This window comes from Amia ocellicauda, chromosome 20 (genome assembly GCF_036373705.1).
Source record: "Amia ocellicauda isolate fAmiCal2 chromosome 20, fAmiCal2.hap1, whole genome shotgun sequence".
NCBI lineage: Eukaryota > Metazoa > Chordata > Actinopteri > Amiiformes > Amiidae > Amia > Amia ocellicauda.
In genome coordinates this window covers 122,403-146,508 of record NC_089869.1, presented here as the reverse complement: position 1 = coordinate 146,508, position 24,106 = coordinate 122,403, and the positions used below count along the sequence as shown (strand labels likewise).

Genomic DNA, 24,106 nt, shown 5'->3' with positions numbered 1-24,106 from the left:
CCTGTTTCCCGCGCCTTAGTAATCCCGAGGTCCAAGTCTGATTGGTACTTATTCCTCGTTCATCCACTTGATACCCTTGTCACCTGAGCATTGGTCCTACAGTGGTAGAGATCTCAGCTGCCACGCAGGAATTCATTGCTCGATTCGCGGCCAATGGTTTTCCCCGTTCTATATTGAACAGGATGGCAAATTATTGCAACAACCAGACATTTGTGTCTGTCTCTCTCTCTCACTCACTCATCTATCTATAAAGATTGGTACCTCTTTCTACATCGTCCCATCCGGACGCTCCTGTTTCCCGTGCCTTAGTTATCCCGAGGTCTGGGTCTGATTGGTACTGTTTCCTCCTTCTGCATAGACGACGATGACTGCATCGTGCCATCCAGAGGTTCGTCTGTGCCTCATTGGCTCGTGTTGGCTGCATCATTCATGTTTTATGGGTTAAAGTTCTGATTGGTACTTATTCCTCCTTCAGCCGGTTCAAACACTTGTCACCTGAGCATTGGTCCTACAGTGGTAGAGATCTCACCTGCCACTCGGGAGGTGTCTGCTTGATTCGCGGCCAATGGTTTTCCCCGTTCTATATAGAAGAGGATGGCTATTATTGTAACAACCAGACATTTGTGTCTGTCTCTCTCTCTCACTAACTCAGTCATCTATTTATAATGATTGGTACTTCTTTCTACTTCGTCCCATCTGGACGTTCCTGATACCCGCGCCTTAGTCATCCCGAGGTCTTGGTCTGATTGGTACTTATTCATCGTTCAACCATTTCAAACCCTTGTCACCTGACCATTGGTCCGACAGTATTAGAAATCTCACCTGCCACTCGGGAGGTTGTTGCTTGATTCGCGGCCAATGGTTATCCTCGATCTATATAGAAGAGGATGGCTATTATTGTAACAACCAGACATTTGTGTCTGTCTCTCTCTCTCTTTCACTCACTCATCTATCTATAATGATTGTTACTTATTCCTTGTTCAACCCCTCGAAACCCTTGTCACCTGAGCATTGGTCCTACAGACGTAGAGACCTCACCTGCCACTCGGGAGGCCTTTGCTTGATTCGCGGCCAACGGTTTTCCTCGTTCTATATAGTAGAGGATGGCAAATCATTGCAACAACCAGACATTTGTGTCTGTCTCTCTCTCTCACTTACTCTGTCATCTATTTATAATGATTGGTACTTCTTTCTACTTCTTCCCATCTGGACGTTCCTGATACCCGCGCCTTTGTAATCCTGAGGTCTAGGTCTGATTGGTACTTTTTCCTCCTTCTGCATAGACGACGATGACTGCATCGTGCCATCCAGAGGTTCGTCTGTGCCTCATTGGCTCGTGTTGGCTGCATCATTCATGTTTAATGGGTTAAAGTTCTGATTGGTACTTATTCCTCCTTCAGCCGGTTCAAACACTTATCACCTGAGAATTGGTCCTACAGTGGTAGAGATCTCACCTGCCACTCGGGAGGTGTCTGCTTGATTCGCGGCCAATTTTTTTCTCCGATCCATATAGAAGAGGTTAGCTATTATTGTAACAACCAGACATTTGTCTCTCTCTCTCTGTCACTCACTCACTCATCTATCTATAATGATTGGTACTTCTTTCTACATTATCCCATCCGGACGTTCCTGTTTCCCGCGCCTTAGTAATCCCGAGGTCTTGGTCTGATTGGTACTTATTCATCGTTCAACCATTTCAAACCCTTGTCACCTGACCATTGGTCCGACAGTATTAGAGATCTCACCTGCCACTCGGGAGGTTGTTGCTTGATTCGCGGCCAATGGTTATCCTCGATCTATATAGAAGAGCATGGCTATTATTGTAACAACCAGACATTTGTGTCTGTCTCTCTCTCTCACTAACTCAGTCATCTATTTATAATGATTGGTACTTCTTTCTACATCGTCCCATCTGGACGTTCCTGATACCCGCGCCTTTGTAATCCTGAGGTCTGGGTCTGATTGGTACTTTTTCCTCCTTCTGCATAGACGATGATGACTGCATCGTGCCATCCAGAGGTTCGTCTGTGCCTCATTGGCTCGTGTTAGCTGCATTATTCATGTTTTATGGGTTAAAGCTCTGATTGGTACTTATTCCTCCTTCAGCCGGTTCAAACACCTATCACCTGAGAATTGGTCCTACAGTGGTATAGATCTCACCTGCCACTCGGAGGTGTCTGCTTGATTCGTGGCCAATTTTTTTCTCCGTTCTATATAGAAGAGGATGGGAATTATTGTAACAACCAGACATTTGTGTCTGTCTCTCTCTCTCTTTCACTCACTCACTCATCTATCTATAAAGATTGGTACCTCTTTCTACATCGTCCCATCCGGACGTTCCTGTTTCCAGTGCCTTAGTTATCCCGAGGTCTGGGTATGATTGGAACTTATTCCTCTTTCATCCACTTGAAACCCTTGTCACCTGAGCATTGGTCCGACAGTGGTAGCGATCTCACCTGCCACTCGGGAGGTTGTTGCTTGATTCGCGGACAATGGTTATCCCCGATCTATATAGAAGAGGATGGCTATTATTGTAACAACCAGACATTTGTGTCTGTCTCTCTCTCTCACTAACTCAGTCATCTATTTATAATGATTGGTACTTCTTTCTACTTCGTCCCATCTGGACGTTCCTGATACCCGCGCCTTAGTCATCCTGAGGTCTAAGTCTGATTGGTACTTATTCATCGTTCAACCATTTGAAACCCTTGTCACCTGACCATTGGTCCGACAGTGGTAGAGATCTCACCTTCCACTAGGGAGGTTGTTGCTTGATTTGCGGCCAATGGTTTTCCCCATTCTATGTAGAAGAGGATGGCTATTATTGTAACAACCAGACATTTGTGTCTGTCTCTCTCTCTCACTCACTCATCTATCTATAGAGATTGGTACCTCTTTCTACATCGTCCCATCCGGACGTTCCTGTTTCCCGTGCCTTAGTTATCCCGAGGTCTAAGTCTGATTGGTACTTATTCATCGTTCAACCATTTGAAACCCTTGTCACCTGACCATTGGTCCGACAGTGGTAGAGATCTCACCTTCCACTCGGGAGGTTGTTGCTTGATTCGCGGCCAATGGTTTTCCCCATTCTATGTAGAAGAGGATAGCTATTATTGTAACAACCAGACATTTGTGTCTGTCTCTCTCTCTCTTTCACTCACTCACTCATCTATCTATAATGATTGGTACTTCTTTCTACATCATCCCATCCGGACGTTCCTGTTTCCCGCGCCTTAGTAATCCCGAGGTCCAAGTCTGATTGGTACTTATTCCTCGTTCATCCACTTGATACCCTTGTCACCTGAGCATTGGTCCTACAGTGGTAGAGATCTCAGCTGTCACGCAGGAATTCATTGCTCGATTCGCGGCCAATTGTTTTCCCCGTTCTATATAGAACAGGATGGCAAATAATTGCAACAACCAGACATTTGTGTCTGACTCTCTCTCTCACTCACTCATCTATCTAAAAAGATTGGTACCTCTTTCTACATCGTCCCATCCGGACGTTCCTGTTTCCCGTGCCTTAGTTATCCCGAGGTCTGGGTTTGATTGGTACTTTTTCCTCCTTCTGCATAGACGACGATGACTGCATCGTGCCATCCAGAGGTTCGTCTGTGCCTCATTGGCTCGTGTTGGCTGCATCATTCATGTTTTATGGGTTAAAGTTCTGATTGGTACTTATTCCTCCTTCAGCCGGTTCAAACACTTATCACCTGAGAATTGGTGCTACAGTGGTAGAGATCTCACCTGCCACTCGGGAGGTGTCTGCTTGATTCGCGGCCAATTTTTTTCTCTGTTCTATATAGAAGAGGTTAGCTATTATTGTAACAACCAGACATTTGTCTCTCTCTCTCTGTCACTCACTCACTCATCTATCTATAATGATTGTTACTTATTCCTTGTTCAACTACTCGAAACCCTTGTCACCTGAGCATTGGTCCTACAGACGTAGAGACCTCACCTGCCACTCGGGAGGCCTTTGCTTGATTCGCGGCCAACGGTTTTCCTCGTTCTATATAGTAGAGGATGGCAAATCATTGCAACAACCAGACATTTGTGTCTGTCTCTCTCTCTCTCTTACTCTGTCATCTATTTATAATGATTGGTACTTCTTTCTACTTCTTCCCATCTGGACGTTCCTGATACCCGCGCCTTTGTAATCCTGAGGTCTGGGTCTGATTGGTACTTTTTCCTCCTTCTGCATAGACGACGATGACTGCATCGTGCCATCCAGAGGTTCGTCTGTGCCTCATTGGCTCGTGTTGGCTGCATCATTCATGTTTAATGGGTTAAAGTTCTGATTGGTACTTATTCCTCCTTCAGCCGGTTCAAACACTTATCACCTGAGAATTGGTCCTACAGTGGTAGAGATCTCACCTGCCACTCGGGAGGTGTCTGCTTGATTCGCGGCCAATTTTTTTCTCCGATCCATATAGAAGAGGTTAGCTATTATTGTAACAACCAGACATTTGTCTCTCTCTCTCTGTCACTCACTCACTCATCTATCTATAATGATTGGTACTTCTTTCTACATCATCCCATCCGGACGTTCCTGTTTCCCGCGCCTTAGTAATCCCGAGGTCTTGGTCTGATTGGTACTTATTCATCGTTCAACCATTTCAAACCCTTGTCACCTGACCATTGGTCCGACAGTATTAGAGATCTCACCTGCCACTCGGGAGGTTGTTGCTTGATTCGCGGCCAATGGTTATCCTCGATCTATATAGAAGAGCATGGCTATTATTGTAACAACCAGACATTTGTGTCTGTCTCTCTCTCTCACTAACTCAGTCATCTATTTATAATGATTGGTACTTCTTTCTACGTCGTCCCATCTGGACGTTCCTGATACCCGCGCCTTTGTAATCCTGAGGTCTGGGTCTGATTGGTACTTTTTCCTCCTTCTGCATAGACGATGATGACTGCATCGTGCCATCCAGAGGTTCGTCTGTGCCTCATTGGCTCGTGTTAGCTGCATTATTCATGTTTTATGGGTTAAAGCTCTGATTGGTACTTATTCCTCCTTCAGCCGGTTCAAACACCTATCACCTGAGAATTGGTCCTACAGTGGTATAGATCTCACCTGCCACTCGGAGGTGTCTGCTTGATTCGTGGCCAATTTTTTTCTCCGTTCTATATAGAAGAGGATGGGAATTATTGTAACAACCAGACATTTGTGTCTGTCTCTCTCTCTCTCTTTCACTCACTCACTCATCTATCTATAAAGATTGGTACCTCTTTCTACATCGTCCCATCCGGACGTTCCTGTTTCCAGTGCCTTAGTTATCCCGAGGTCTGGGTATGATTGGAACTTATTCCTCTTTCATCCACTTGAAACCCTTGTCACCTGAGCATTGGTCCGACAGTGGTAGCGATCTCACCTGCCACTCGGGAGGTTGTTGCTTGATTCGCGGACAATGGTTATCCCCGATCTATATAGAAGAGGATGGCTATTATTGTAACAACCAGACATTTGTGTCTGTCTCTCTCTCTCACTAACTCAGTCATCTATTTATAATGATTGGTACTTCTTTCTACTTCGTCCCATCTGGACGTTCCTGATACCCGCGCCTTAGTCATCCTGAGGTCTAAGTCTGATTGGTACTTATTCATCGTTCAACCATTTGAAACCCTTGTCACCTGACCATTGGTCCGACAGTGGTAGAGATCTCACCTTCCACTATGGAGGTTGTTGCTTGATTCGCGGCCAATGGTTTTCCCAATTCTATGTAGAAGAGGATGGCTATTATTGTAACAACCAGACATTTGTGTCTTTCTGTCTCTCTCTCTCACTAACTCAGTCATCTATCTATAAAGATTGGTACCTCTTTCTACATCGTCCCATCCAGACGTTCCTGTTTCCCGTGCCTTAGTTATCCCGAGGTCTGGGTCTGATTGGTACTTATTCCTCCTTCAGCAGGTTCAAACACTTGTTACCTGAGCATTGGTCCTACAGTGGTAGAGATCTCACCTGCCATTCAGGAGGTGTCTGCTTGATTCGCGGCCAATTTTTTTCCCCGTTCTATATAGTAGAGGATGGCAAATAATTGCAACAACCAGACATTTGTGTCTGTCTCTCTCACTCACTCATCTATCTATAATGATTGTTACTTATTCCTTGTTCAACCACTCGAAACCCTTGTCACCTGAGCATTGGTCCTACAGACGTAGAGACCTCACCTGCCACTCGGGAGGCCTTTGCTTGATTCGCGGCCAATGGTTTTCCCCGTTCTACATAGTAGAGGATGGCAAATAATTGCAACAACCACACATTTGTGTCTGTCTCACTCACTCACTCATCTATACCTGAGCATTGGTTGTTCAGTGGTAGAATTCTCGCCTGCCACGCGGGAGGCCCGGGTTCGATTCCCGGCCAATGCATTTTCCTCGTTCTGCAAAGAAGACAATGATTACATCGTCCCATCCGGACGTTACTGTAACCCGTGACTTAGTAATCCCCAGATCTAAGTCTCATCGGTACTTATTCCTCGTTCATCCACTTGAAACCCTTGTCACCTGAGCATTGGTCCGACAGTGGTAGAGATCTCACCTGCCACTCGGGAGGTTGTTGCTTGATTCGCGGCCAATGGTTTTCCCCATTCTATGTAGAAGAGGATGGCTATTATTGTAACAACAAGACATTTGTGTCTGTCTCTCTCTCTCTTTCACTCACTCACTCATCTATCTATAATGATTGGTACTTCTTTCTACATCATCCCATCCGGACGTTCCTGTTTCCCGCGCCTTAGTAATACCGAGGTCTTGGTCTGATTGGTACTTATTCCTCTTTTATCCACTTGAAACCCTTGTCACCTGAGCATTGGTCCGACAGTGGTAGCGATCTCACCTGCCACTCGGGAGGTTGTTGCTTGATTCGCGGCCAATGGTTATCCTCGATCTATATAGAAGAAGATGGCTATTATTGTATCAACCAGACATTTGTGTCTTTCTCTCTCTCTCTCACTAACTCAGTCATCTATTTATAATGATTAATACATCTTTCTACTTCGTCCCATCTGGACGTTCCTGATACCCGCGCCTTAGTAATCCTGAGGTCTGGGTATGATTGGTACTTTTTCCTCCTTATGCATAGACGACGATGACTGCATCGTGCCATCCAGAGGTTCGTCTGTGCCTCATTGGCTCGTGTTGGCTGCATCATTCATGTTTTATGGGTTAAAGTTTTGATTGGTACTTATTCCTCCTTCAGCCGGTTCAAACACTTATCACCTGAGAATTGGTCCTACAGTGGTAGAGATCTCACCTGCCACTCGGGAGGCCTTTGCTTGATTCGCGGCCAATGGTTTTCCTCGTTCTATATAGTAGAGGATGGCAAATAATTGCAACAACCAGACATTTGTGTCTGTCTCACTCACTCACTCATCTATCCTATTATCTATAATGATTAGTACTTCTTTCCCATTCAACCACTTAAGATTTTCATGACCTGAGCATTGGTTCCTCAGTGGTAGAATTCTTGCCTGCCACGCGGGAGGCCCGGGTTCGAATCCCGGCCAATGCATTTTCCTCGTTCTGCAAGAAGACAATGATTACATCGTCCCATCCAGACGTTACTGTAACCCGTGATTTTGTAATCCCGAGATCTAAGTCTCATCGGTACTTATTCCTCGTTCATCCACTTGAAACCCTTGTCACCTGAGCATTTGTGCTACAGTGGTAGAGATCTCACCTTCCACTCGGGAGGTTGTTGCTTGATTCGCAGCCAATGGTTTTCCCCATTCTATGTAGAAGAGGATGGCTATTATTGCAACAACCAGACATTTGTGTCTGTCTCTCTCTCTCACTCACTCATCTATCTAAAAAGATTGGTACCTCTTTCTACATCGTCCCATCCGGACGTTCCTGTTTCCCGTGCCTTAGTTATCCCGAGGTCTGGGTCTGATTGGTACTTATTCCTCCTTCAGCTGGTTCAAACACTTGTCACCTGAGCATTGGTCCTACAGTGGTAGAGATCTCACCTGCCACTCGGGAGGTGTCTGCTGGATTCGCGGCCAGTTTTTTTCTCCGTTCTATATAGAGGAGGTTGGCTATTATTGTAACAACCAGACATTTGTCTCTCTCTCTCAGTCACTCACTCACTCATCTATCTATAATGATTGTTACTTATTCCTTGTTCAACCACTCGAAACCCTTGTCACCTGAGCATTGGTCCTACAGACGTAGAGACCTCACCTGCCACTCGGGAGACCTTTGCTTGATTCGCGGCCAATGGTTTTCCCCGTTCTATATAGTAGAGGATGGCAAATAATTGCAACAACCAGACATTTGTTTTCATAACCTGAGCATTGGTTGTTCAGTGGTAGAATTCTCGCCTGCCACGCGGGAGGCCCTGGTTCGATTCCCGGCCAATGCATTTTCCTCGTTCTGCAAAGAAGACAATGAATACATCGTCCCATACGGGCGTTACTGTAACCCTGACTTAGTAATCCCGAGATCTAAGTTTCATCGGTACTTATTCCTCGTTCATCCACTTGAAACCCTTGTCGCCTGAGCATTGGTCCGACAGTGGTAGAGATCTCACCTGCCACTCGGGAGGTTGTTGCTTCATTAGCGGCCAATGGTTTTCCCCATTCTATGTAGAAGAGGATGGCTATTATTGTAACAACCAGACATTTGTGTCTGTCTCTCTCTCTCACTAACTCAGTCATCTATTTATAATGAATGGTACTTCTTTCTACTTCGTCCCATCTGGACGTTCCTGATACCCGCGCCTTAGTAATCCCGAAGGTCTAAGTCTGATTGGTACTTATTCATCGTTCAACCATTTGAAACCCTTGTCACCTGACCATTGGTCCGACAGTGGTAGAGATCTCACCTTCCACTAGGGAGGTTGTTGCTTGATTCGCGGCCAATGGTTTTCCCCATTCTATGTAGAAGAGGATGGCTATTATTGTAACAACCAGACATTTGTGTCTGTCTCTCTCTCTCACTCACTCATCTATCTATAGAGATTGGTACCTCTTTCTACATCGTCCCATCCGGACGTTCCTGTTTCCCGTGCCTTAGTTATCCCGAGGTCTAAGTCTGATTGGTACTTATTCATCGTTCAACCATTTGAAACCCTTGTCACCTGACCATTGGTCCGACAGTGGTAGAGATCTCACCTTCCATTCGGGAGGTTGTTGCTTGATTCGCGGCCAATGGTTTTCCCCATTCTATGTAGAAGAGGATGGCTATTATTGTAACAACCAGACATTTGTGTCTGTCTCTCTCTCTCTTTCACTCACTCACTCATCTATCTATAATGATTGGTACTTCTTTCTACATCATCCCATCCGGACGTTCCTGTTTCCCGCGCCTTAGTAATCCCGAGGTCTTGGTCTGATTGGTACTTATTCCTCGTTCATCCACTTGATACCCTTGTCACCTGAGCATTGGTCCTACAGTGGTAGAGATCTCAGCTGCCACGCAGGAATTCATTGCTCGATTCGCGGCCAATGGTTTTCCCCGTTCTATATAGAACAGGATGGCAAATAATTGCAACAACCAGACATTTGTGTCTGTCTCTCTCTCTCACTCACTCATCTATCTAAAAAGATTGGTACCTCTTTCTACATCGTCCCATCCGGACGTTCCTGTTTCCCGTGCCTTAGTTATCCCGAGGTCTGGGTCTGATTGGTACTTTTTCCTCCTTCTGCATAGACGACGATGACTGCATCGTGACATCCAGAGGTTCGTCTGTGCCTCATTGGCTCGTGTTGGCTGCATCATTCATGTTTTATGGGTTAAAGTTCTGATTGGTACTTATTCCTCCTTCAGCCGGTTCAAACACTTGTCACCTGAGCATTGGTCCTACAGTGGTAGAGATCTCACCTGCCACTCGGAGGTGTCTGCTTGATTCGTGGCCAATTTTTTTCTCCGTTCTATATAGAAGAGGATGGGAATTATTGTAACAACCAGACATTTGTGTCTGTCTCTCTCTCTCTCTTTCACTCACTCACTCATCTATCTATAATGATTGGTACTTCTTTCTACATCATCCCATCCGGACGTTACTGTAACCTGTGACTTAGTAATCCCGAGATCTAAGTCTCATCGTTACTTATTCCTCTTTCATCCACTTGAAACCCTTGTCACCTGAGCAATTGTGCTACAGTGGTAGATATCTCACCTTCCACTCGGGAGGTTGTTGCTTGATTCGCGGCCAATGGTTTTCCCCATTCTATGTAGAAGAGGATGGCTATTATTGTAACAACCAGACATTTGTGTCTGTCTCTCTCTCTCACTCACTCATCTATCTATAAAGATTGGTACCTCTTTCTACATCGTCCCATCCGGACGTTCCTGTTTCCAGTGCCTTAGTTATCCCGAGGTCTGGGTATGATTGGAACTTATTCCTCTTTCATCCACTTGAAACCCTTGTCACCTGAGCATTGGTCCGCCAGTGGTAGCGATCTCACCGGCCACTCGGGAGGTTGTTGCTTGATTCGCGGACAATGGTTATCCCCGATCTATATAGAAGAGGATGGCTATTATTGTAACAACCAGACATTTGTGTCTGTCTCTCTCTCTCACTAACTCAGTCATCTATTTATAATGATTGGTACTTCTTTCTACTTCGTCCCATCTGGACGTTCCTGATACCCGCGCCTTAGTAATCCTGAGGTCTAAGTCTGATTGGTACTTATTCATCGTTCAACCATTTGAAACCCTTGTCACCTGACCATTGGTCCGACAGTGGTAGAGATCTCACCTTCCACTAGGGAGGTTTTGCTTGATTCGCGGCCAATGGTTTTCCCCATTCTATGTAGAAGAGGATGGCTATTATTGTAACAACCAGACATTTGTGTCTGTCTCTCTCTCTCTTTCACTCACTCACTCATCTATCTATAATGATTGTTACTTATTCCTTGTTCAACTACATGAAACCCTTGTCACCTGAGCATTGGTCCTACAGACGTAGAGACCTCACCTGCCACTCGGGAGGCCATTACTTGATTCGCGGCCAATGGTTTTCCTCGTTCTATATAGTAGAGGATGGCAAATAATTGCAACAACCAGACATTTGTGTCTGTCTCACTCAGTCACTCATCTATCCTATTATCTATAATGATTAGTACTTCTTTCCCATTCAACCACTTAAGATTTTCATAACCTGAGCATTGATTGTTCAGTGGTAGAATTCTCGCCTGCCACGCGGGAGGCCCGGGTTCGATTCCCGGCCAATGCATTTTCCTCGTTCTGCAAGAAGACAGTGATTACATCGTCCCATACGGGCGTTACTGTAACCTGTGACTTAGTAATCCCGAGATCTAAGTCTCATCGGTACTTATTCCTCGTTCATCCACTTGAAACCCTTGTCACCTGAGCATTGGTCCGACAGTGGTAGAGATCTCACCTGCCACTCGGGAGGTTGTTGCTTGATTCGCGGCCAATGGTTTTCCAAATTGTATGTAGAAGAGGATGGCTATTATTGTAACAACCAGACATTTGTGTCTGTCTCTCTCTCTCTTTCACTCACTCACTCATCTATCTATAATGATTGGTACTTCTTTCTACATCATCCCATACGGACGTTCCTGTTTCCCGCGCCTTAGTAATCCCGAGGTCTTGGTCTGATTGGTACTTATTCATCGTTCAACCATTTCAAACCCTTGTCACCTGACCATTGGTCCGACAGTGGTAGAGATCTCACCTGCCACTCGGGAGGTTGTTGCTTGATTCACGGCCAATGGTTATCCTCGATCTATATAGAAGAGGATGGCTATTATTGTAACAACCAGACATTTGTGTCTTTCTGTCTCTCTCTCTCACTAACTCAGTCATCTATTTATAATGATTGGTACTTCTTTCTACTTCATCCCATCTGGACGTTCCTGATACCCGCGCCTTAGTAATCCTGAGGTCTGGGTCTGATTGGTACTTTTTCCTCCTTCTGCATAGACGACGATGACTGCATCGTGCCATCCAGAGGTTCGTCTGTGCCTCATTGGCTCGTGTTGGCTGCATCATTCATGTTTAATGGGTTAAAGTTCTGATTGGTACTTATTCCTCCTTCAACCGGTTCAAACACTTATCACCTGAGAATTGGTCCTACAGTGGTAGAGATCTCACCTGCAACTCGGGAGGTGTCTGCTTGATTCGCGGCCAATTTTTTTCTCCGTTCTATATAGAAGAGGTTAGCTATTATTGTAACAACCAGACATTTGTCTCTCTCTCTCTGTCACTCACTCACTCATCTATCTATAATGATTGTTACTTATTCCTTGTTCAACTACTCGAAACCCTTGTCACCTGAGCATTGGTCCTACAGACGTAGAGGCCTCACCTGCCACTCGGGAGGCCTTTGCTTGATTCCCGGCCAATGGTTTTCCTCGTTCTATATAGTAGAGGATGGCAAATCATTGCAACAACCAGACATTTGTGTCTGTCTCTCTATCTCTCTCACTTACTCTGTCATCTATTTATAATGATTGGTACTTCTTTCTACTTCGTCCCATCTGGACGTTCCTGATACCCGCGCCTTTGTAATCCTGAGGTCTGGGTCTGATTGGTACTTTTTCCTCCTTCTGCATAGACGATGATGACTGCATCGTGCCATCCAGAGGTTCGTCTGTGCCTCATTGGCTCGTGTTGGCTGCATCATTCATGTTTTATGGGTTAAAGTTCTGATTGGTACTTATTCCTCCTTCACCCGGTTCAAACACCTATCACCTGAGAATTGGTCCTACAGTGGTAGAGATCTCACCTGCCACTCGGAGGTGTCTGCTTGATTCGTGGCAAATTTTTTTCTCCGTTCTATGTAGAAGAGGATGGGAATTATTGTAACAACCAGACATTTGTGTCTGTCTCTCTCTCTCTCTTTCACTCACTCACTAATCTATCTATAATGATTGGTACTTCTTTCTACATCATCCCATCCGGACGTTCCTGTTTCCCGCGCCTTAGTAATCCCGAGGTCTTGGTCTGATTGGTACTTATTCATCGTTCAACCATTTCAAACCCTTGTCACCTGACCATTGGTTCGACAGTATTAGAGATCTCACCTGCCACTCGGGAGGTTGTTGCTTGATTCGCGGCCAATGGTTATCCTCGATCTATATAGAAGAAGATGACTATTATTGTAACAACCAGACATTTGTGTCTGTCTCTCTCTCTCACTAACTCAGTCATCTATTTATAATGATTGGTACTTCTTTCTACTTCGTCCCATCTGGACGTTCCTGATACCCGCGCCTTAGTAATCCTGAGGTCTGGGTCTGATTGGTACGTTTTCCTCCTTCTGCATAGACGACGATGACTGCATCGTGCCATCCAGAGGTTCGTCTGTGCCTCATTGGCTCGTGTTGGCTGCATCATTCATGTTTTATGGGTTAAAGTTCTGATTGGTACTTATTCCTCCTTCAGCCGGTTCAAACACTTATCACCTGAGAATTGGTCCTACAGTGGTAGAGATCTCACCTGCCACTCGGGAGGTGTCTGCTTGATTCGCGGCCAATTTTTTTCTCCGTTCTATATAGAAGAGGTTAGCTATTATTGTAACAACCAGACAATTGTCTCTCTCTCTCTGTCACTCACTCACTCATCTATCTATAATGATTGTTACTTATTTCTTGTTCAACTACTCGAAACCCTTGTCACCTGAGCATTGGTCCTACAGACGTAGAGACCTCACCTGCCACTCGGGAGGCCTTTGCTTGATTCGCGGCCAATGGTTTTCCTCGTTCTATATAGTAGAGGATGGCAAATCATTGCAACAACCAGACATTTGTGTCTGTCTCTCTCTCTCTCTCACTTACTCTGTCATCTATTTATAATGATTGGTACTTCTTTCTACTTCGTCCCATCTGGACGTTCCTGATACCCGCGCCTTTGTAATCCTGAGGTCTGGGTCTGATTGGTACTTTTTCCTCCTTCTGCATAGACGATGATGACTGCATCGTGCCATCCAGAGGTTCGTCTGTGCCTTATTGGCTCGTGTTGGCTGCATCATTCATGTTTTATGGGTTAAAGTTCTGATTGGTACTTATTCCTCCTTCAGCCGGTTCAAACACCTATCACCTGAGAATTGGTCCTACAGTGGTAGAGATCTCACCTGCCACTCGGAGGTGTCTGCTTGATTCGTGGCCAATTTTTTTCTCCGTTCTATATAGAAGAGGATGGGAATTATTGTAACAACCAGACATTTGTGTCTGTCTCTCTCTCTCTCTTTCACTCACTCACTCATCTATCTATAATGATTGGTACTTCTTTCTACATCATCCCATCCGGACGTTACTGTAACCTGTGACTTAGTAATCCCGAGATCTAAGTCTCATCGTTACTTATTCCTCGTTCATCCACTTGAAACCCTTGTCACCTGAGCATTTGTGCTACACTGGTAGATATCTCACCTTCCACTCGGGAGGTTGTTGCTTGATTCGCGGCCAATGGTTTTCCCCATTCTATGTAGAAGAGGATGGCTATTATTGTAATAACCAGACATTTGTGTCTGTCTCTCTCTCTCACTCACTCATCTATCTATAAAGATTGGTACCTCTTTCTACATTGTCCCATCCGGACGTTCCTGTTTCCAGTGCCTTAGTTATCCCGAGGTCTGGGTATGATTGGAACTTATTCCTCTTTCATCCACTTGAAACCCTTGTCACCTGAGCATTGGTCCGCCAGTGGTAGCGATCTCACCGGCCACTCGGGAGGTTGTTGCTTGATTCGCGGACAATGGTTATCCCCGATCTATATAGAAGAGGATGGCTATTATTGTAACAACCAGACATTTGTGTCTGTCTCTCTCTCTCACTAACTCAGTCATCTATTTATAATGATTGGTACTTCTTTCTACTTCGTCCCATCTGGACGTTCCTGATACCCGCGCCTTAGTAATCCTGAGGTCTAAGTCTGATTGGTACTTATTCATCGTTCAACCATTTGAAACCCTTGTCACCTGACCATTGGTCCGACAGTGGTAGAGATCTCACCTTCCACTAGGGAGGTTGTTGCTTGATTCGCGGCCAATGGTTTTCCCCATTCTATGTAGAAGAGGATGGCTATTATTGTAACAACCAGACATTTGTGTCTGTCTCTCTCTCTCACTCACTCATCTATCTATAGAGATTGGTACCTCTTTCTACATCGTCCCATCCGGACGTTCCTGTTTCCCGTGCCTTAGTTATCCCGAGGTCTAAGTCTGATTGGTACTTATTCATCGTTCAACCATTTGAAACCCTTGTCACCTGACCATTGGTCCGACAGTGGTAGAGATCTCACCTTCCACTCGGGAGGTTGTTGCTTGATTGGCTGCCAATGGTTTTCCCCATTCTATGTAGAAGAGGATGGCTATTACTGTAACAACCAGACATTTGTGTCTGTCTCTCTCTCTCTTTCACTCACTCACTCATCTATCTATAATGATTGGTACTTCTTTCTACATCATCCCATCCGGACGTTCCTGTTTCCCGCGCCTTAGTAATCCCGAGGTCTTGGTCTGATTGGTACTTATTCCTCGTTCATCCACTTGATATCCTTGTCACCTGAGCATTGGTCCTACAGTGGTAGAGATCTCAGCTGCCACGCAGGAATTCATTGCTCGATTCGCGGCCAATGGTTTTCCCCGTTCTATATAGAACAGGATGGCAAATAATTGCAACAACCAGACATTTGTGTCTGTCTCTCTCTCTCACTCACTCATCTATCTATAAAGATTGGTACCTCTTTCTACATCGTCCCATCCGGACGTTCCTGTTTCCCGTGCCTTAGTTATCCCGAGGTCTGGGTCTGATTGGTACTTATTCCTCTTTCAACCATTTGAAACCCTTGTGACCTGAGCATTGGTCCTACAGTGGTAGAGATCTCACCTGCCACTCGGAGGTGTCTGCTTGATTCGTGGCCAATTTTTTTCTCCGTTCTACATAGAAGAGGATGGGAATTATTGTAACAACCAGACATTTGTGTCTGTCTCTCTCTCTCTTTCACTCACTCACTCATCTATATATAATGATTGGTACTTCTTTCTACATCATCCCATCCGGACGTTCCTGTTTCCCGCGCCTTAGTAATCCCGAGGTCTTGGTCTGATTGGTACTTATTCATCGTTCAACCATTTGAAACCCTTGTCACCTGACCATTGGTCCAACAGTGGTAGAGATCTCACCTTCCACTTGGGAGGTTGTTGCTTGATTCGCAGCCAATGGTTTTCCCAATTCTATGTAGAAGAGGATGGGAATTATTGTAACAACGAGACATTTGTGTCTTTCTGTCTCTCTCTCTCACTAACTCAGTCATCTATTTATAATGATTGGTACTTCTTTCTACTTCGTCCCATCTGGACGTTCCTGATACCCGCGCCTTAGTAATCCTGAGGTCTGGGTCTGATTGGTACTTTTTCCTCCTTCTGCATAGACGACGATGACTGCATCGTGCCATCCAGAGGTTCGTCTGTGCCTCATTGGCTCGTGTTGGCTGCATCATTCATGTTTTATGGGTTAAAGTTCTGATTGGTACTTATTCCTCCTTCAGCCGGTTCAAACACTTATCACCTGAGAATTGGTCCTACAGTGGTAGAGATCTCACCTGCCACTCGGGAGGTGTCTGCTTGACTCGCGGCCAATTTTTTTTTCCGTTCAATATAGAAGAGGTTGGCTATTATTGTAACAACCAGACATTTGTCTCTCTCTCTCTGTCACTCACTCACTCATCTATCTATAATGATTGTTACTTATTCCTTGTTCAACTACTCGAAACCCTTGTCACCTGAGCATTGGTCAAACAGTGGTAGAGATCTCACCTGCCACTCGGGAGGCCTTTGCTTGATTCGCGCCAATGGTTTTCCCCGTTCTATATAGTAGAGGATGGCAAATAATTGCAACAACCACACATTTGTGTCTGTCTCACTCACTCACTCATCTATCCAATTATCTTTAATGATTGGTACTTCTTTCCCATTCAACCACTTAATATTTTCATAACCTGAGCATTGGTTGTTCAGTGGAAGAATTCTCGCCTGCCACGCGGGAGGCCCGGGTTCGATTCCCGGCCAATGCATTTTCCTCGTTCTGCAAAGAAGACAATGATTACATCGTCCCATCCGGACGTTACTGTAACCCGTGACTTTGTAATCCCCAGATCTAAGTCTCATCGGTACTTATTCCTCGTTCATCCACTTGAAACCCTTGTCACCTGAGCATTGGTCCGACAGTGGTAGAGATCTCACCTGCCACTCGGGAGGTTGTTGCTTGATTCGCGGCCAATGGTTTTCCCCATTCTATGTAGAAGAGGATGGCTATTATTGTAACAACCAGACATTTGTGTCTGTCTCTCTCTCTCTTTCACTCACTCACTCATCTATCTATAATGATTGGTACTTCTTTCTACATCATCCCATCCGGACGTTCCTGTTTCCCGCGCCTTAGTAATCCCGAGGTCTTGGTCTGATTGGTACCTGTTCATCGTTCAACCATTTCAAACCCTTGTCACCTGACCATTGGTCCGACAGTGGTAGAGATCTCACCTTCCACTAGGGAGGTGTCTGCTTGATTCGCGGCCAATGGTTTTCCCCGTTCTATATAGTAGAGGATGGCAAATAATTGCAACAACCAGACATTTGTGTCTGTCTCACTCACTCACTCATCTATCCTATTATCTATAATGATTAGTACTTCTTTCCCATTCAACCACTTAAAATTTTCATAACCTGAGCATTGGTTGTTCAGTGGTAGAATTCTCGCCTGCCACGCGGGAGGCCCGGGTTCGATTCCCAGCTAATGCATTTTCCTCGTTCTGCAAAGAAGACAATGATTACATCGTCCCATACGGGCGTTACTGTAACCCTGACTTAGTAATCCCGAGGTCATGGTCTGATTGGTACTTATTCATCGTTCAACCATTTCAAACCCTTGTCACCTGACCATTGGTCCAACAGTGGTAGAGATCTCTCCTTCCACTCGGGAGGTTGTTGCTTGATTCGCGGCCAATGGTTTTCCCCATTCTATGTAGAAGAGGATGGCTATTATTGTAACAACCAGACATTTGTGTCTGTCTCTCTCTCTCTCTCACTCACTCATCTATCTGTAAAGATTGGTACCTCCTTCTACATCGTCCCATCCAGACGTTCCTGTTTCCCGTGCCCTAGTTATCCCGAGGTCTGGGTATGATTGGAACTTATTCCTCGTTCATCCACTTGAAACCCTTGTCACCTGAGCATTTGTGCTACAGTGGTAGATATCTCACCTTCCACTCGGGAGGTTGTTGCTTGATTCGCGGCCAATGGTTATCCCCGATCTATATAGAAGAGGATGGCTATTATTGTAACAACCACACATTTGTGTCTGTCTCTCTCTCTCACTCACTCAGTCATCTATTTATAATGATTGGTACTTCTTTCTACATCATCCCATCTGGACGTTCCTGATACCCGCGCCTTAGTAATCCTGAGGTCTGGGTCTGATTGGTACTTTTTCCTCCTTCTGCATAGACGACGATGACTGCATCGTGCCATCCAGAGGTTCGTCTGTGCCTCATTGGCTCGTGTTGGCTGCATCATTCATGTTTAATGGGTTAAAGTTCTGATTGGTATTTATTCCTCGTTCAGCCGGTTCAAACACTTATCACCTGAGAATTGGTCCTACAGTGGTAGAGATCTCACCTGCCACTCGGGAGGTGTCTGCTTGATTCGCGGCCAATTTTTTTCTCCGTTCTATATAGAAGAGGTTAGCTATTATTGTAACAACCAGACATTTGTCTCTCTCTCTCTGTCACTCACTCACTCATCTATCTATAATGATTGTTACTTATTCCTTGTTCAACTACTCGAAACCCTTGTCACCTGAGCATTGGTCCTACAGACGTAGAGGCCTCACCTGCCACTCGGGAGGCCTTTGCTTGATTCGCGGCCAATGGTTTTCCTCGTTCTATATAGTAGAGGATGGCAAATCATTGCAACAACCAGACATTTGTGTCTGTCTCTCTCTCTCTCTCTCACTTACTCTGTCATCTATTTATAATGATTGGAACTTCTTTCTACTTCGTCCCATCTGGACGTTCCTGATACCCGCGCCTTTGTAATCCTGAGGTCTGGGTCTGATTGGAACTTTTTCCTCCTTCTGCATAGACGATGATGACTGCATCGTGCCATCCAGAGGTTCGTCTGTGCCTCATTGGCTCGTGTTGGCTGAATCATTCATGTTTTATGGGTTAAATTTCTGATTGGTACTTATTCCTCCTTCAGCCGGTTCAAACACCTATCACCTGAGAATTGTTCCTACAGTGGTAGAGATCTCACCTGCCACTCGGAGGTGTCTGCTTGATTCGTGGCCAATTTTTTTCTCCATTCTATATAGAAGAGGATGGGAATTATTGTAACAACCAGACATTTGTGTCTGTCTCTCTCTCTCTCTTTCACTCACTCACTCATCTATCTATAATGATTGGTACTTCTTTCTACATCATCCCATCCGGACGTTACTGTAACCTGTGACTTAGTAATCCCGAGATCTAAGTCTCATCGTTACTTATTCCTCGTTCATCCACTTGAAACCCTTGTCACCTGAGCATTTGTGCTACAGTGGTAGATATCTCACCTTCCACTCGGGAGGTTGTTGCTTGATTCGCGGCCCATGGTTTTCCCCATTCTATTTAGAAGAGGATGGCTATTATTGTAACAACCAGACATTTGTGTCTGTCTCTCTCTCTCACTCACTCATCTATCTATAAAGATTGGTACCTCTTTCTACATCGTCCCATCTGGACGTTCCTGTTTCCAGTGCCTTAGTTATCCCGAGGTCTGGGTATGATTGGAACTTATTCCTCTTTCATCCTCTTGAAACCCTTGTCACCTGAGCATTGGTCCGCCAGTGGTAGCGATCTCACCGGCCACTCGGGAGGTTGTTGCTTGATTCGCGGACAATGGTTATCCCCAATCTATATAGAAGAGGATGGCTATTATTGTAACAACCAGACATTTGTGTCTGTCTCTCTCTCTCACTAACTCAGTCATCTATTTATAATGATTGGTACTTCTTTCTACTTCGTCCCATCTGGACGTTCCTGATACCCGCGCCTTAGTAATCCCGAGGTCTAAGTCTGATTGGTACTTATTCATCGTTCAACCATTTGAAACCCTTGTCACCTGACCATTGGTCCGACAGTGGTAGAGATCTCACCTTCCACTCGGGAGGTTGTTGCTTGATTCGCTGCCAATGGTTTTCCCCATTCTATGTAGAAGAGGATGGCTATTACTGTAACAACCAGACATTTGTGTCTGTCTCTCTCTCTCTTTCACTCACTCACTCATCTATCTATAAAGATTGGTACTTCTTTCTACATCATCCCATCCGGACGTTCCTGTTTCCCGCGCCTTAGTAATCCCGAGGTCTTGGTCTGATTGGTACTTATTCCTCGTTCATCCACTTGATACCCTTGTCACCTGAGCATTGGTCCTACAGTGGTAGAGATCTCAGCTGCCACGCAGGAATTCATTGCTCGATTCGCGGCCAATGGTTTTCCCCGTTCTATATAGAACAGGATGGCAAATTATTGCAACAACCAGACATTTGTGTCTGTCTCTCTCTCTCACTCACTCATCTATCTAAAAAGATTGGTACCTCTTTCTACATCGTCCCATCCGGACGTTCCTGTTTCCCGTGCCTTAGTTATCCCGAGGTCTGGGTCTGATTGGTACTTTTTCCTCCTTCTGCATAGACGACGATGACTGCATCGTGCCATCCAGAGGTTCGTCTGTGCCTCATTGGCTCGTGTTGGCTGCATCATTCATGTTTTATGGGTTAAAGTTCTGTTTGGTACTTATTCCTCCTTCAGCCGGTTCAAACACTTGTCACCTGAGCATTGGTCCTACATTGGTAGAGATCTCACCTGCCACTCGGGAGGTGTCTGCTTGATTCGCGGCCAATGGTTTTCCCCGTTCTATATAGTAGAGGATGGCAAATAATTGCAACAATCAGACATTTGTGTCTGTCTCACTCACTCACTCATCTATCCTATAATCTATAATGATTAGTACTTCTTTCCCATTCAACCACTTAAAATTTTCATAACCTTAGCATTGGTTGTTCAGTGGTAGAATTCTCGCCTGCCACGCGGGAGGCCCGGATTCGATTCCCGGCCAAAGCATTTTCCTCGTTCTGCAAAGAAGACAATGATTACATCGTCCCATACGGGCGTTACTGTAACCCTGACTTAGTAATCCCGAGATCTAAGTCTCATCGGTACTTATTCCTCGTTCATCCACTTGAAACCCTTGTCACCTGAGCATTGGTCCGACAGTGGTAGAGATCTCACCTGCCACTCGGGAGGTTGTTGCTTCATTCGCGGCCAATGGTTTTCCCCATTCTATGTAGAAGAGGATGGCTATTATTGTAACAACCAGACATTTGTGTCTGTCTCTCTCTCTCTTTCACTCACTCACTCATCAATCTATAATGATTGGTACTTCTTTCTACATCATCCCATCCGGACGTTACTGTAACCTGTGACTTAGTAATCCCGAGATCTAAGTCTCATCGTTACTTATTCCTCTTTCATCCACTTGAAACCCTTGTCACCTGAGCATTTGTGCTACAGTGGTAGATATCTCACCTTCCACTCGGGAGGTTGTTGCTTGATTCGCGGCCAATGGTTTTCCCCATTCTATGTAGAAGAGGATGGCTATTATTGTAACAACCAGACATTTGTGTCTGTCTCTCTCTCTCACTCACTCATCTATCTATAAAGATTGGTACCTCTTTCAACATCGTCCCATCCGGACGTTCCTGTTTCCAGTGCCTTAGTTATCCCGAGGTCTGGGTATGATTGGAACTTATTCCTCTTTCATCCACTTGAAACCCTTGTCACCTGAGCATTGGTCCGCCAGTGGTAGCGATCTCACCGGCCACTCGGGAGGTTGTTGCTTGATTCGCGGACAATGGTTATCCCCGATCTATATAGAAGAGGATCGCTATTATTGTAACAACCAGACATTTGTGTCTGTCTCTCTCTCTCACTAACTCAGTCATCTATTTATAATGATTGGTACTTCTTTCTACTTCGTCCCATCTGGACGTTCCTGATACCCGCGCCTTAGTAATCCTGAGGTCTGGGTCTGATTGGTACTTTTTCCTCCTTCTGCATAGACGACGATGACTGCATCGTGCCATCCAGAGGTTCGTCTGTGCCTCATTGGCTCGTGTTGGCTGCATCATTCATGTTTTATGGGTTAAAGTTCTGATTGGTACTTATTCCTCCTTCAGCCGGTTCAAACACTTATCACCTGAGAATTGGTGCTACAGTGGTAGAGATCTCACCTGCCACTCGGGAGGTGTCTGCTTGATTCGCGGCCAATTTTTTTCTCCGTTCTATATAGTAGAGGATGGCAAATCATTGCAACAACCAGACATTTGTGTCTCTCTCTCTGTCACTCACTCACTCATCTATCTATAATGATTGTTACTTATTCCTTGTTCAACTACTCGAAACCCTTATCACCTGAGCATTGGTCCTACAGACGTAGAGGCCTCACCTGCCACTCGGGAGGCCTTTGCTTGATTCGCGGCCAATGGTTTTCCTCGTTCTATATAGTAGAGGATGGCAAATCATTGCAACAACCAGACATTTGTGTCTGTCTCTCTCTCTCTCTCACTTACTCTGTCATCTATTTATAATGATTGGAACTTCTTTCTACTTCGTCCCATCTGGACGTTCCTGATACCCGCGCCTTTGTAATCCTGAGGTCTGGGTCTGATTGGAACTTTTTCCTCCTTCTGCATAGACGATGATGACTGCATCGTGCCATCCAGAGGTTCGTCTGTGCCTCATTGGCTCGTGTTGGCTGAATCATTCATGTTTTATGGGTTAAAGTTCTGATTGGTACTTATTCCTCCTTCAGCCGGTTCAAACACCTATCACCTGAGAATTGGTGCTACAGTGGTAGAGATCTCACCTGCCACTCGGAGGTGTCTGCTTGATTCGTAGCCAATTTTTTTCTCCATTCTATATAGAAGAGGATGGGAATTATTGTAACAACCAGACATTTGTGTCTGTCTCTCTCTCTCTCTTTCACTCACTCACTCATCTATCTATAATGATTGGTACTTCTTTCTACATCATCCCATCCGGACGTTACTGTAACCTGTGACTTAGTAATCCCGAGATCTAAGTCTCATCGTTACTTATTCCTCGTTCATCCACTTGAAACCCTTGTCACCTGAGCATTTGTGCTACAGTGGTAGATATCTCACCTTCCACTCGGGAGGTTGTTGCTTGATTCGCGGCCCATGGTTTTCCCCATTCTATTTAGAAGAGGATGGCTATTATTGTAACAACCAGACATTTGTGTCTGTCTCTCTCTCTCACTCACTCATCTATCTATAAAGATTGGTACCTCTTTCTACATCGTCCCATCCGGACGTTCCTGTTTCCAGTGCCTTAGTTATCCCGAGGTCTGGGTATGATTGGAACTTATTCCTCTTTCATCCTCTTGAAACCCTTGTCACCTGAGCATTGGTCCGCCAGTGGTAGCGATCTCACCGGCCACTCGGGAGGTTGTTGCTTGATTCGCGGACAATGGTTATCCCCGATCTATATAGAAGAGGATGGCTATTATTGTAACAACCAGACATTTGTGTCTGTCTCTCTCTCTCACTAACTCAGTCATCTATTTATAATGATTGGTACTTCTTTCTACTTCGTCCCATCTGGACGTTCCTGATACCCGCGCCTTAGTAATCCCGAGGTCTAAGTCTGATTGGTACTTATTCATCGTTCAACCATTTGAAACCCTTGTCACCTGACCATTGGTCCGACAGTGGTAGAGATCTCACCTTCCACTCGGGAGGTTGTTGCTTGATTCGCTGCCAATGGTTTTCCCCATTCTATGTAGAAGAGGATGGCTATTACTGTAACAACCAGACATTTGTGTCTGTCTCTCTCTCTCTTTCACTCACTCACTCATCTATCTATAAAGATTGGTACTTCTTTCTACATCATCCCATCCGGACGTTCCTGTTTCCCGCGCCTTAGTAATCCCGAGGTCTTGGTCTGATTGGTACTTATTCCTCGTTCATCCACTTGATACCCTTGTCACCTGAGCATTGGTCCTACAGTGGTAGAGATCTCAGCTGCCACGCAGGAATTCATTGCTCGATTCGCGGCCAATGGTTTT

General features: G+C 45.2%; 7 non-coding genes across 7 annotated transcripts; all 7 read left to right on the top strand.

The window, feature by feature from the left end:
• The first annotated feature begins 6,310 nt into the window (after nucleotides 1-6,310).
• Nucleotides 6,311-6,381, top strand: trnag-gcc (transfer RNA glycine (anticodon GCC)). The gene has a single exon. It is a non-coding gene; the product is annotated as a tRNA-Gly (tRNA).
• Nucleotides 6,382-7,451: 1,070 nt separating this feature from the next.
• On the top strand, nucleotides 7,452-7,522 carry trnag-gcc (transfer RNA glycine (anticodon GCC)). The gene has a single exon. It is a non-coding gene; the product is annotated as a tRNA-Gly (tRNA).
• Nucleotides 7,523-8,303: 781 nt separating this feature from the next.
• trnag-gcc (transfer RNA glycine (anticodon GCC)) lies at nucleotides 8,304-8,374 on the top strand. The gene has a single exon. It is a non-coding gene; the product is annotated as a tRNA-Gly (tRNA).
• A 2,746-nt stretch (nucleotides 8,375-11,120) lies between these two features.
• Nucleotides 11,121-11,191, top strand: trnag-gcc (transfer RNA glycine (anticodon GCC)). Its single transcript has one exon. It is a non-coding gene; the product is annotated as a tRNA-Gly (tRNA).
• Nucleotides 11,192-16,927: 5,736 nt separating this feature from the next.
• On the top strand, nucleotides 16,928-16,998 carry trnag-gcc (transfer RNA glycine (anticodon GCC)). Its single transcript has one exon. It is a non-coding gene; the product is annotated as a tRNA-Gly (tRNA).
• A 653-nt stretch (nucleotides 16,999-17,651) lies between these two features.
• On the top strand, nucleotides 17,652-17,722 carry trnag-gcc (transfer RNA glycine (anticodon GCC)). Its single transcript has one exon. It is a non-coding gene; the product is annotated as a tRNA-Gly (tRNA).
• Nucleotides 17,723-21,010: 3,288 nt separating this feature from the next.
• trnag-gcc (transfer RNA glycine (anticodon GCC)) lies at nucleotides 21,011-21,081 on the top strand. The gene has a single exon. It is a non-coding gene; the product is annotated as a tRNA-Gly (tRNA).
• Nucleotides 21,082-24,106: the final 3,025 nt, after the last annotated feature.